This window comes from Fukomys damarensis, unplaced genomic scaffold (genome assembly GCF_012274545.1).
Source record: "Fukomys damarensis isolate Sample0158 unplaced genomic scaffold, DMR_v1.0_HiC HiC_scaffold_32, whole genome shotgun sequence".
Lineage (NCBI taxonomy): Eukaryota > Metazoa > Chordata > Mammalia > Rodentia > Bathyergidae > Fukomys > Fukomys damarensis.
In genome coordinates, this window is record NW_022900944.1 from 29140501 (window position 1) to 29153491 (window position 12991).

The following is a 12991-nucleotide window of genomic DNA, read 5'->3' on the forward strand; positions in this document are numbered from 1 at the left end:
CAACAACATTAATGGCATATTCCAAAAGTAGTCATTGAATTTAGAATATTAAAAATAGGAATATCGAAGCTGACATTTTATAATATCCAGGATTTCTTTCACAGGGATAGAAGAAGTGGGCAGAGATACAAATAAACAAAATCAGTGGTGAGAAGCACAGTGATTACACTAACATAGGATGTCTTCGTTAATTTTCTCACTGCTGAGACAAAATACCTGACACCCAATATTAAAGGAAGAAAGGTTCATGTCACTCACAGTTTGTGGAGGGCTCAGTCTATAATTGGCTGCCTTCCAAGGAGAATGGTACATGGCAGAGGGGCACTGCAGAGGAGAAACAATTTCCAGCATCCGGAAGGTAGCAAAGCAACAAGGGACGTGAACAACATCTTTCTACCCATTTTATCTTATCCAGACTGCTTAGGGGAGGTAGCACTTACACTTTTTATCTTAATGCCCTGGAGCCTAGAATTGAACCATGCATCAACTCCAGCATCACACACCCTAGATCCATCCGCCTCTGAAAAAGCCCGCCTGTGACTGAATGAAGCTTTGGGGGGACATCTAGACCCAAGCCATAACACAGGATTAATTTATTGCACTGTTTTATCAACTTGATTCTGAAATTATTCTATTTTAAAAGAAAAAGCTTCTGGAAATTCATTGAAACAATAATAAAATACACATGCCTAACCAGGATCTACAAAGCCTAAATTCTAACCAAACCTCCAAAGCCCTGTGTGATTTCTCGGACTTATTCATGCGCCCTTCTTTTCACATTGTTTACTCTGCTCCAGATCCACTGACCTGGCCTTTGAAAATGTCAGGTGCCTCGTGTCTCCAGTTCTTCGAACTTGCTTCTGATGGAAGCTTTCTTTCTCTTAGCCTCGAGGTGCCCATGTCCTCTCAAATGAGGTTTCGCCTCAGCACAGCCTCCTTGAGGAGACCTAATCTCTTCAGATACACATGCCCTCCCCTCCCTGAACTCTGCCCTGTGCGTTCTTGTTTTATCTTCTGTAGCACTGTAGGTTGTTTACTTATTTCTTTACGTACTGTAACGTTTGATATGTGAGATTACGACAAGATTCCCTTAAAAACAGAACTAGCGCCTCCTGGTAATTCAAAATGTACATGTTGACAATTTACAGCTTCTTGTCAGTGGAGGCCCAAATGCAGCAAAGCCCAGTATTGCAACCTGAACGCTGCCTTCAAAACGACTGGGCAGTCTCAGTGGCAGTAGGAGTGAGGAACGCCAAAAGTCCTTGCCACGCATGGGGTGATGTCCTGACCAATGACAAATTCTTGAAACTTACCTTGGGAAGTCATATTATTTTTTAGTGGTGTTATAACAGACAACAAAGTTAGTGGGGTAAATCTGCACGCATTTATTACCCGTAGTGCTACAGGTCAGAAGTCTAGGTAGTCCCAGTTATGTCTTCATAATTGTCTCACCAGGCCAAGGTCAAAGAATTGGCTAAGCTGGGCTCTTAGGAGCTCTGGAGAAGAGTTCATTTCCAAGTTCCTGCAGGTTATTTACTGGATTCAATTATTTGTGTTTGTAAAACCGGAGTCTGTGTTTTCTTTAGTGCCATCAGCCGCAGCTTACCTTTGCTCGTGCATGCATCTCACAATCATTCTGATGCTTTCTAAGAGGCCAGCTCCAGCAACAGAGGGTCAAGTGCCACTCGTGCTCTGAGGCTTTTGACATTTTCTGCCAGATCCTCTAACTCCAGCTGGAGAAATCTTCTCACTCCTCTACTTCCGAAGACTTATCTAATTACATTAGGGCCACCTGGATCATCTGGTTCCTCTCATTATTTTAAAGCTTGCAATCTTCATTGTATCCAAAAAGACCTTCACACTATTTAATGTAACACAGTTACAGGTTCCAGGGACCAAGAGGTGGAAACTTTTGTGAAGCCGTTCTGCTTACCACAGGTATCATTCATTGTTTTTTAAAAATACAAATTGCATTACCTAAATCTCTTTAAATAACGATTTCTTTCTCTGTGGCTTTCTTCGAGCAGCAGGCTTCTTTCTCCACTAGGACGTATGGTAGAGATGCCTGCAGGGCCTCTGCTGGGAACGACATTGTAAGCCAGCAGCTGCGTGCCAGTCCAAGTGGTGCTGTTCCTCAGCTCCACGCAGATAGAGCAGAGTGGAAGAGAGTCTGTCTGCTTCCACGAGTGGTGGGTCTCAGCTGTGTCCCCATTTCTGGGAGAATTTATGAGAGGAGCACATGCTAGCGGGGCGTGGAGAGCTTCTCTCCCAGAAGCAGATGCTGCTGATCCAGACACTAAAGCGACCTCTCTCCAGCTCTCCCAGGTACTGCTGCCAGATGGCCACAGTTGAATCCACAGCTGAATAGATGTCTGCTACTGGCACCAAATATGCCTCTGTGGGACTGGTTAAGGACCCGAGGAGGTACGGCAAGGCATCAAATAGATCTGAACAATAGAAACGCTTGGGGGGGTATCAGGCACTGTGTTAAGCACTTTGCAGGCATTAACTCACTCTCATGTGCACGGTGAGCTCATCTTATACTGGGGAACACCAAGGAATAGAAAGGTCAAGCAGCTTACCAAAGGTCATGGAACCAGAAGCAGGCCGAGCTGAATTTTGAATGGAGGCAGATCTTACTCTGGTCTCTGTGATCTTCCATGCTTTACTAGCTAACTCTGATATCAAGAAGTTTTCAGCCCTCTTTTCTCTTCCTCATGCTCCATGGCATCGGCCCCTGGATGCCCAAACCCGAGCAGCTGCCATCTGATGAACACCCTTTGTTTGTAAGTCAGTGGCCCAGAACCAGAACATTACCCCAACCCGCAGAACCGCACCCAGAGCTGGTGAGTAGAAAATTGAAGTTGGAGTCAGAAAGGGTACCAAGGTAGCCAAGAGAAGGGTGGAGAATTGAAGCCAGGCATAGGAATGAAGTCAAAAGGTAGATGCAAAATGGGGGAAAGAAGCATCAGACCGAAGACGCGTCTTGGGAAGATGGAGTATGCAGTGTGAATGTGTGGAACGGCATAGGCATCCTCATCCTGCGCAGGCACTGAGTGCTTAACATGCATCGTGATCCAAATCATGCCCACTATGCAGATGCTCTCATTGAACCCTAACATCTTGTCTATGAGGAAAGTTGTTACCCACGGTTTATAGATGAAATAACTTAAGATGGAACGACTTAAGCGAGGTAACCTGTTCCAGATATCAAGGCAGGTAAAAGGTAGTTCTGATGTTTATGCCGAGGCAGTTGGCATGACAAGTTGACTTATTCAGCCTTGTATTTTCTGTTCCAAATGTCACCGTTACTTCTGTGGGTATTGGCTTGCCTTGGAGGAGAAACACGGCCTGTCTTCGCACCACACTGAAAGTAGCATGAGTCAGATGGCTTTTATGGAATGGTGCCAACAGTTTAAGAGGTAGGTATTCCATGTAATCTAACAAACAAAATTGCACTAATAACTGATGATTGAATGAATGGATTGAATCAGGCAATAGTAAAAGGAGACAGAAGATTTATTTTTAAGTTTTCATGTGATAAAAACAAATCTATGGTAAGTGACCTGAACATAATAGAGGGGTAATGGTGAGATACATCTTGAGCATATATTGCTAAGACAAGTCTGGGGTACTCTTAGAGTCATTATGAAATATGGCAGCAAACTGGGTCACTTCTTACTTGCTATAATTCCAGTGTAATCATGGGGAGGTACCAACCCTGGCTGATCTTACGACCATAGATGTAGATATATGACTGTCCATACAGAGTGGACACTGAATTTATAGCAATAATGGCAAATGGAGAGTAAATATATAGGATTTCTTACATGAAAATGTGAGATAATGCGTAGTCATTTAATGTATGTGTGCTTGATATGAAGGAAGCAGTATATATAAAATTTGAACAAATATCTCCAAGGGAACATAGTAGGGATTAAAACTTGGTTTTTCCTTTTCCTTGTGCAGTTTTATGGCTAATTTGGAAATTGAAGGGCATTAAACAACCTTCTCCCTCCTCACAGATATGTGCTTCACAGACATGAAGTCACAACTGGGGTGGACCTTTCTGCTCAACAGTGCCAGAACCTTGAAGACTGGGGACCAGACTGGTTTCCAAGTTTCCTCATTCCTCTTCCTGGCCGTGAATGCCGGCTGTAGGCCAAGACTGTGGAGAAGGGTGCACAGGCTGATGCCTTTTGTGACCTGGGCTTCTTTAGAATATGAGGCTTTCATCCTATGGGCAAGCAGCCTCTGAGGGAGACACATGGTAAAAGGTGACTTCAGAGTCACATTCCTATGTTCTGTTGGTCAGAGCAACAATTTCTCCCTCAGTTTCAAGGGAAAGAATAGCTGTCTCCACCCCCTGGTGGGGAAGAGGGAGGCTCTGGAAAAATACACCCTCTGACATGCAAACCCCTTGGGCGCCATCAATTTGATTTGCTCTGTGAAGTAGCTGGGAAAAGAACTTTAAAAAATAATCTTGTTTCTGTATTCCAACATATATATATATATATATAATTTTAACACAAAAATTTCTGAAATTCTAAACAGATCGGGTTAGGAATATATATTTTTGGTTTTCCATTCCAATGGCATATGCATGCCTAACTTTAAAAATTAGACACTAAAAGGATAGATGTTTACCAAGAAAATAATAAATCCTCAATGAATCTTTTTGCATGATGTACATATTTGTTCTCATGTGTGTTTAGTTATTCACAGCTCTACTTTCTTTTTAATTCAAACAACAGTTAGGAAAAAAATATAACTGGCCTCTCTTTGGCCTACTTCCCTCATCTGTAAAGTGGAAAAGAGCAGGACAGGTAAGCAATTAGTGAAGTATACTAATTGGTATGCTAATTGTGATAACATAGAAAGGTCCTATAATCAAGTAATTTAGACAGAGAACAACAAAATTTCTCAGATCCTTCGATATTTTCTTTGAACTTGTATTTTGACCATGGATCTTCTTCTGAAGATCACCTTAAGGAATGGAGGTCTCCTGAGTACACTTTGTAAAATGCTGGGATGGGCCAGTCATACTTAATTCATTTCTGTAGGGCAGAGGTTAGTAGAAACAGAGAAGGGAATTCTTTCCCCCAAAGGACAAAAAGAAACAAATGAAGGCAATTTACTCAATTTTAAATGTTTGTTCCTTATTTATCTCTAACCATTTTGGTTTCTATTACATCTACCTTTTTAAAAATCTAATTTGATATGACATGTTCCTGATGTTAATTTTTAGTACAGACAAATTACCTTTTTTTTTGTTTTGCTATTGAGACCGCACAAAAGGTTAGCACTAAGTCAAACCATTTATGTGTATTGTCTTATTTATTTCTTCCAATGGCCCTAAATAGGCAGAAATATTACTATCCCCATTTTCCAGATGATGAAACTGAAGGTCAGAATCACAAGTAAAAATCAGAGGCAAGACTGAAAGCAGACCTCCAGAAAGTGGAGGGACTTATGCTAATACCCAGCAGTCTTGCCTTTCTATCACACAACCACTGCTGCACAAGTCATGGGCCTTGGTGTTCCACAGATGGCTCACATCTTAAGTAATGAACTGTATTCCAGTCATCCTGCACTGCAATTCCTTCCTATATCCGAATGTCTAGACTGTGGCCCTTTGAACTGGACGCTGCTGCTGCTGTCGCTACTGACAATAACAATGGCTTGCTGTATCATATGTTGACTACAAGCCCTAGCTTTTGACACTGTTTTTCTAGTTTACATTCTGGCTTCCATTCTCATACAAAATTTATTAAATGGGTTTTTGAAGATCTGAGATGATTCCCCATGTTGTTCTTCTCAGCCACAGGACATTTCCTCTCTGGGCTGGTCCTCCACTGTGGTGCCTTTGTTTGGGTGCAATGCAGCATATGGAAAACATTTCTGATTCAAGTCCCTGCAAGGCCAGTGCATAGGACACGGTCACTTGTACACAGTGACATCAACTCACACTGCCACAGAAACACAATTGAGTGTCAGTGCTAAGTGATTAACTCAATGACTATTTATTGATTGTCTACTCTATGGTGAGCACTGTGCTGGAAATACAATGGTGAGTGTCCTTGTCTGTCTTCTGTTGCTGTCACATAATACCTGGGCTAGGTAACTTATAAAGAAAAGAGGATGTTTAACTCAGGATTCTTGTTGCTAACGATGCCAAATAACACAACCCAGCATCCTGCTGAGGGTCCACAGCTGGGTAGAAAAGTGGAAAGGGAACTTCTAGGTGTAGAAGCAGCACATGTACAAACAAGGAAGCAAGACTCAATTGCAGGGAGACACACCTGTAATACCAGGACCGTGGGAGGCTGAAGAAAGACTACAAATTGGAACCCAACCTGGGAAACCTAGTAACTTCACAGGATCCCATCTAAAACAAACAAACAAAATATAAAATGGGACAAGGAAGACCTTGGTTTTAATTCCCTGTATTGGAAAAAAAGAAGGAGTAGGAGAATAGGAAGAAGAAACTGAGGGTTGAACCGAGGCTCACTCTCAATTCCAGCCCACTCTTTTGGGAAGTGACCCTCTTACCAGAGTCAACATACTCAGTGAGACCAGCATTAATCCACTCAGGGAGACGGAACCCTTATGACCTACTTATTTTCTTCTAGGGCCTGCCCCTTAAAGATCTGCTATACTTTAACACCTTACATGGGGAGCAAGTTTCCAACATATGAACCCATAGGCAACAAACCACATCCAAACCATAGCAACGAGCAAGAATAGAGCCAATCTCTGTCCTCATGAAACCAGCAGACTTAAAACTAGGGGAATTACAACAATGATCATCAAGTAGTATACTTCTATAAATATAAATTTCTGTACAAAATTTTCCAGACTTGTATTATACTCACTGTCAGGCCTGGTGTAAACCATCAGGAGCTAAAGCAAAGAGCTGCTTTTAGCAAATCATAGCAGCTTATCAGTAAATAGGGCAAAGGGGCTCAAAATGAAGTATACAACCCTCCAGGTGCCGAGAGGTCCAATGATTATCCACACTTGAGCAGACCTTCCTTGGACATCCAAGTCATACAAATTTCCTCCCAGATTCCTTTGCCCCTTCGATACCTATATAAGCCCAATTCCTTTCCCACTTAGTTGCTAATCTCTCTCTCCCCTTGTTAGTGCGTTCATTCAGGACAAAATCTCTCCCAGCTAGCTGCCACTATCTGTCTCCCAATGTCATCCATCTACACAGGGATGTGATAAACTCAGCTTTTCCCAGCTAGCTACTGGGAAATCTTCTGATTTTAGTCCCTGTCCACTGGAGTAAACTTTTATTTCAAAAGCTTATTTTTGACCAGCGCATTCTTTATAACATCATTAGGATTAAAAACAGATACATTTCCAAGGTGCCTCAATCACGCAACTTTGACAAGTACATGTCCACCACCCATGTACTATGAGCAGTGTTCAGAAATTAATATCACACTCATGTAGCAGAGACAGATGTTAGTGTTATACACATGAGGTGGCTTTTTAAAGCAGTGCAGGTACACAGTGTGAAGCAAGGAGCAGGTGTCCCTGAGCCTGTAAACCAATGGAGAATGTCTTCCTTTGTGGAAAGAGGTAGTTGGTGAAATCTTGTCAGACAGCATGGTCCTGTGGCAGAGACTGAAGGACCATTCAGTGAGGTGACTGAGGCAGCGTGATGAAGACAGAACAGCAGCAGCCCAAGCCAAGGCCGAGGGTGCAATGAAGCTTGGACTCTGGAAAGGAGAATCTGTTAATTGCGGTGGGGAGCAGACTGCACATTCTGACTGGTCCCTACCTCCCCACGCAGTACCTCACAAACTTAAATCAGGATGTGTGGGGAGAGCAGTGATTTTCCACTGAAGTTCCCAAGCAGGAAACTGAAATGAATCCATTTCTATTTTTCAAAAAAGCACTTTGGGTGTCTCAGGAGACAAGGGAGGGAGCCATGGTGGATTCAGGAAGATGTTACAATGGTCTGATAGAAGGTTGGTGATAGTTGATCTCTAAAGGCTTCTGCTGCTCTTATATTAGATAATTTTATGATTACCCAGCAGAAATTGTAGAGGTTATTATCCTGCGTTTATCTGAAATAAACACAAAGTTTCATTGAACTTTTAGACCACCACTTAAGAAATATGCTGTATTTGAAACTCAGCTGCCTACACGTTCAAATTGTCCTACAGGTGAGACAAACTTCATTGATTACAAAATTTAAAGAAGTAGCTCAAATGATCGATTTTCAAAAAGCCAAACTATCAGGGCTGTGTGTGTGTGAGTGTGTGTGTGTGTGTGTGTGTGTGTGTGTGTGTGTTCTAGTTTGCAAAGTAGAAAAGCCTTTGTGGAGCAATGGAGTGCAAGGAGAGAAATACACATCTTTGGAGATCATGTCCTCTACTCAGTCATTGAAGAAGTATTTATTGGGAATGTTTGTAAAGCATTTATGAGTTAGAACTGTCCTGCCCCTGGAATATAACGGAATGATGGTATGAAACAACCTAGTGCTTTCTCCCTTTCCCTCCCCGCAATTTAATTTTATTAGAAAAAGTGCAGAGTTTCCATTATACAAAGACATGACTTTTCATTTCAGCTGTGTGACCTAAAACAAGTTACTTTTCTGTGATTGAAGTGCCTTATCTGTAGTTCAAAAGAAATAACATGTAAGGATTTTAGGAATAATACCTGATAATATTCTAAGTATTGAGATAACCTCCTTTAATCACCTACTACAATATCTAGCACTTATTTCGAAAATAAGGATAATTCAAGTTCCCAAATTTAGATTCTACCATAATAATTTTCTACACTCATATTCATGTTTGGCAATAATTTTAATGATTCCACTAATAGTGTCATATGAACCCTTTTGTCTTGGAGATACTCAAAAGTTGTGGATATTTTATTATTTTAGAAATTGTTATAACTAGGAAAACCAATTTTCTCTAATGATTGTTTCCAAATTATGATGCAAAGTACTTTGTTATACCAATATTGTACTCTTTTCTTCTTTGCAATCTTCAATTCTAGAGTCAAAACCTGCATATAAATACCTATGCAATATGATGGCATTTATCATTTGGAATTTGTACCTTGACGTGACTTATCTTGGTTCTTATTTTCCCCATTCCCCTGTGCTCCCTTAAACCCCTTCACCCCTAAAAATACACATGTAAATATATGTATGTATTTTGTATGTATATGCGTTATCTAAAAGTAAATATCCATATATGTGTGTATATATACAATCTGCCAAAAATACCCACACACACATCCTGGCAGTGTGGAGATGTCTTTGATATCTGCACTGGTTTACATTGTCAATGCAGTATCAAAGTACTAAAATAATTTCTGCAATCTCAAAATAGTGATGCTACTGGCAACTTAATCCTTATTTTATCCACCATTCTGCCCCAGGCTACACAAAAAGCAATATTGTTCATTGGTAAGTTCCCACTTCCTCCTGCTGTTAACAAAATGGACACTTTCTTTAGAGTAGAAAACAATGTCAGGCATGGCTCACTTCTTTAGAAAAGGTTCCGTTTCATCCGAGTCACAGCCTGGAGCAGACTACCCTACCCTTTGACAAAGGCCCAGTGGTATCTAACTCACTGGAGTATATCTACCTCTACCCAGGTTTCATACACTTAGCTTCTGCTACACTAGTTTCAGAAAATATTGTGAATTCCCAAGTATAAGTCGATTTTCTGCTTTCCCAAAGTGAAAACAAAATGAAAGTCATTAAATCTCAGCTATTGATTATTAGGTGGCACAGTGTTTTATCTTCGGAGTGAAGCATCTATTTCTTTTTGTCCTCTGACATCTATCTATTTTGTCATTGAACACTGCTCTCTAGAGCATCCCATTTCCACCTCCAGCTGCTGTTTCAGGGAGGAGGTGGTGAATTCCTCTCTGATGATCCAGTTACTCTCAGTAACCACTCCTACTGTACTCTCTTCTGCTTTCCGCACTTCTCCATTCATCTTGCAAACATAAATGTGTGACCTCCATAATGTAACTGCTTAACTCTATTTCTTCTTAAAAGTTATCTTTAAAAGGCTTGTTTACATCTGCATCTCAACTTGCCGTTGTGAGGTCAGAGGCCCAGGAATAATTACTAAACTGTATTAAATTCCTTTGCCCTTTTATCTCTGTCTTTCCTTTCTTTTTAAAAATGTTCAACCAATTCTGCCAGTGGCCTCTTTAAGCAATTCAAACTAGTATTGATTGAGGCCCTTTCAGGCTAATGTGCAGTTTTTTGTTCAAGCTACAGTCATTGAGAAAGTGCTCTACTATGTGAGATATTTTATTAGGGCTCAAATAGGAGTGCTTTTCCTGTGGGGTGGGAGTGATACGCTTTGGGGTAAAGAACCTCGCTTCATAGGCAAACATTTACGGCTCATTGCGTAAGTGTCACTGTGCTCTCCTCTGAAGGCTGAATCCTTAGTGGCGTTCTTCTGTGCTGAAGCCAGCCTCCCCACCCTCCACCCCCATCTTCTGCAACACTACTCTTTAGACAGCCCATTTTGTGAGCACTTCTCTGACTTGCTGCTCTGTGTGTATTTGTCTGTTTAGCATTTACTGTATGTCAGGAAATGTGATAAATGCTTTCCAATTACTTTCTAAATTTCACTGACTGCACACAACCGTCTATGAGGCAGATATTTTTGCATTCTTTATTTTGCAGGTGAGAAAAGCCAAAGCTTAAAAGAATTAATCAACTTACCAAATATCAAACACCTAATCAACGTCTTGGTGGAACAGCTGACTGTCCAACTCCAGTCTGCTTCCAAAAGTTTGTGATTTTATTTGAATATAGTGTATATAGGTAGTCCTATCACATATCTATAAAAGAAACAGTTTTAGACATCTCTTGGATAAGGATTAGTTTATAGCTAAGTATAATTTAATGCAGTTCTTTTACTTTAACTCATAAACTAAAGAAATATGACCCCATAGTTTTACCCTGAGATATTTAAACAAAGAGAAATGAAAACATATTCACATATAAACCTGTGCGTAAGTGCTCACAACGACTTTTTTCGTAATAGCCACAAATCAGAAACCACCCCAATATCTAACAGCAAGCGAACTGTTTAACAAATTAAGTTCTAGTACAAGGGAATACTCTACAGAAATAAAAAGGAAAGAAGCATTGAAATAGTGTCTCACTGCCACTTTCATCAGGCACCCACAGCAGAGATGAATCTGGGAAACACTGTGCTGAGCAAACGAAGCAAAATGCACAGCAGTGTATAATGAGGGATTCCTCTCATATGAGATTTTCAAGAACAGGCAACATTAACACATATGGACAGAAAGCACGTTGTTCACTGAACAAAGTGTGGTGATTGACTGAAGAGAAGTCTAGGCAGGTATGGGAGATGATGGATGTTTGATTTTGGATGTTGCTTACAATGATGTGTTCACGTGTCAAAACTCTTTGTACTCTGCACATTAAACAGATACATTTTATTTTATGTAAAATATAATTCAATAAATTTGGTTAAAAAGTCAAGGAAGAAGATTTGTGATTAAAAGTAGGAAAATTTATGTTTTTTTTTACAGACTGGCTAATCTAAGAGCAAAATAATTGAAAATTGGGAGTAAATATATAAGAAGACAATAACAAAGAAATGAGGGACATTTGATCTTGAAAATGAATGATCCAAGAAAGAAATGCACTGACACAAATGTCCAACACAAAGTTATAAGTAAAAGGGAAGAATTGGAAGGGAGCATTGAGCCCTGGAAGGGAAGGGGAACTTGGTACCATGTGAGATCATTTTAACCATTACAGTTGCCCAGAGAAATGGACTGGCCTGTGCAGCCATTAATAGAAACATCAATAGAAAGAGAAGAAACAACTGTAAACAATGATATGCACAAGATTCTTTACTTAGAAAAGCTTTATATATAAAAATTTTTTATATATAAAAAATTCTATATGTGAGTTTAAACCACATACTAACTTAACCGAGTCTCTAAAGTCCAATACAATTGGAAAAGCTTGTGTGAGATCTTCAGTTCAAAGGACAGCTGTCCAGGTGCCAACATTTGGAATGGTTCATTAAGTTAATTCTAAAAGGATATTTGAGCCTCCTTATGAATGAAATACAATTATTTTGTTTTACTTTTTCCTCTTGAAGAGGGAGGAAAGGGCCTCTCGTTGAGGACCACACAGCCAAATACGGGCCTGAAGAACATTAAACACAAGTGCCTCTGGGCGGCCAGAGGTCTGAAATTCCCTAGCTATTTCTCCGTTCTACCCATTGACTATGTTCACTGAGATATGCTAGGTGCTCAAAATGAAAGTGGTGCAAACCTGCTTGGTTTTCTGCTGCATCCAATTTTCTCTTCTTGTGTGCTTCATAGTGGCAAACAAGGTACAAGCCACTCCTCAAAGGGGATTCAGAGATATTGTCTTGTTCCTTACTCTTATCACATGCACTAAACCATGCATCTTCCTGATTCACCTCTTTAGCCTCTTCCACAACCAGGCCTTTCACATCATCTCCATCACCCGTCTCTTTCATCAGGCACCCACCGTTTGTTACCTGGGTTACTGCAGCAGCTATTTAAATTACCTCCCTTTGCTCAGAGCGTTTCTGCTATTAAGGGGTGTATCATAGGAATGTATGAAAGGCCCTACATAATATAGCCCTTCCTCACTCATTATCTGACTCTGTCTTTCTGCTTCCCCTTTACATTTTCTACTTGAACAGGAGTTGTTTGAAATTCCTTTTGTGCGTTCTTATTTGGCTCTGAGATCACAGTCTTGCAACATCTATTCTTATTCATTTTTGATACTCTACTTTTAATCTGAAGTTTCCTACCAGAGAGGAACTTTAAATAAGAAAATCGAGCACACACACACAGAAGCACAAGCATACACACACACACACATCATCATCATCATCATCATCATCCCTACAGCTGCAAGTGAATCGGTTCAGCCTGTGATTGCACTTGTATGCCCTTCATGATGCATGGATTTCTT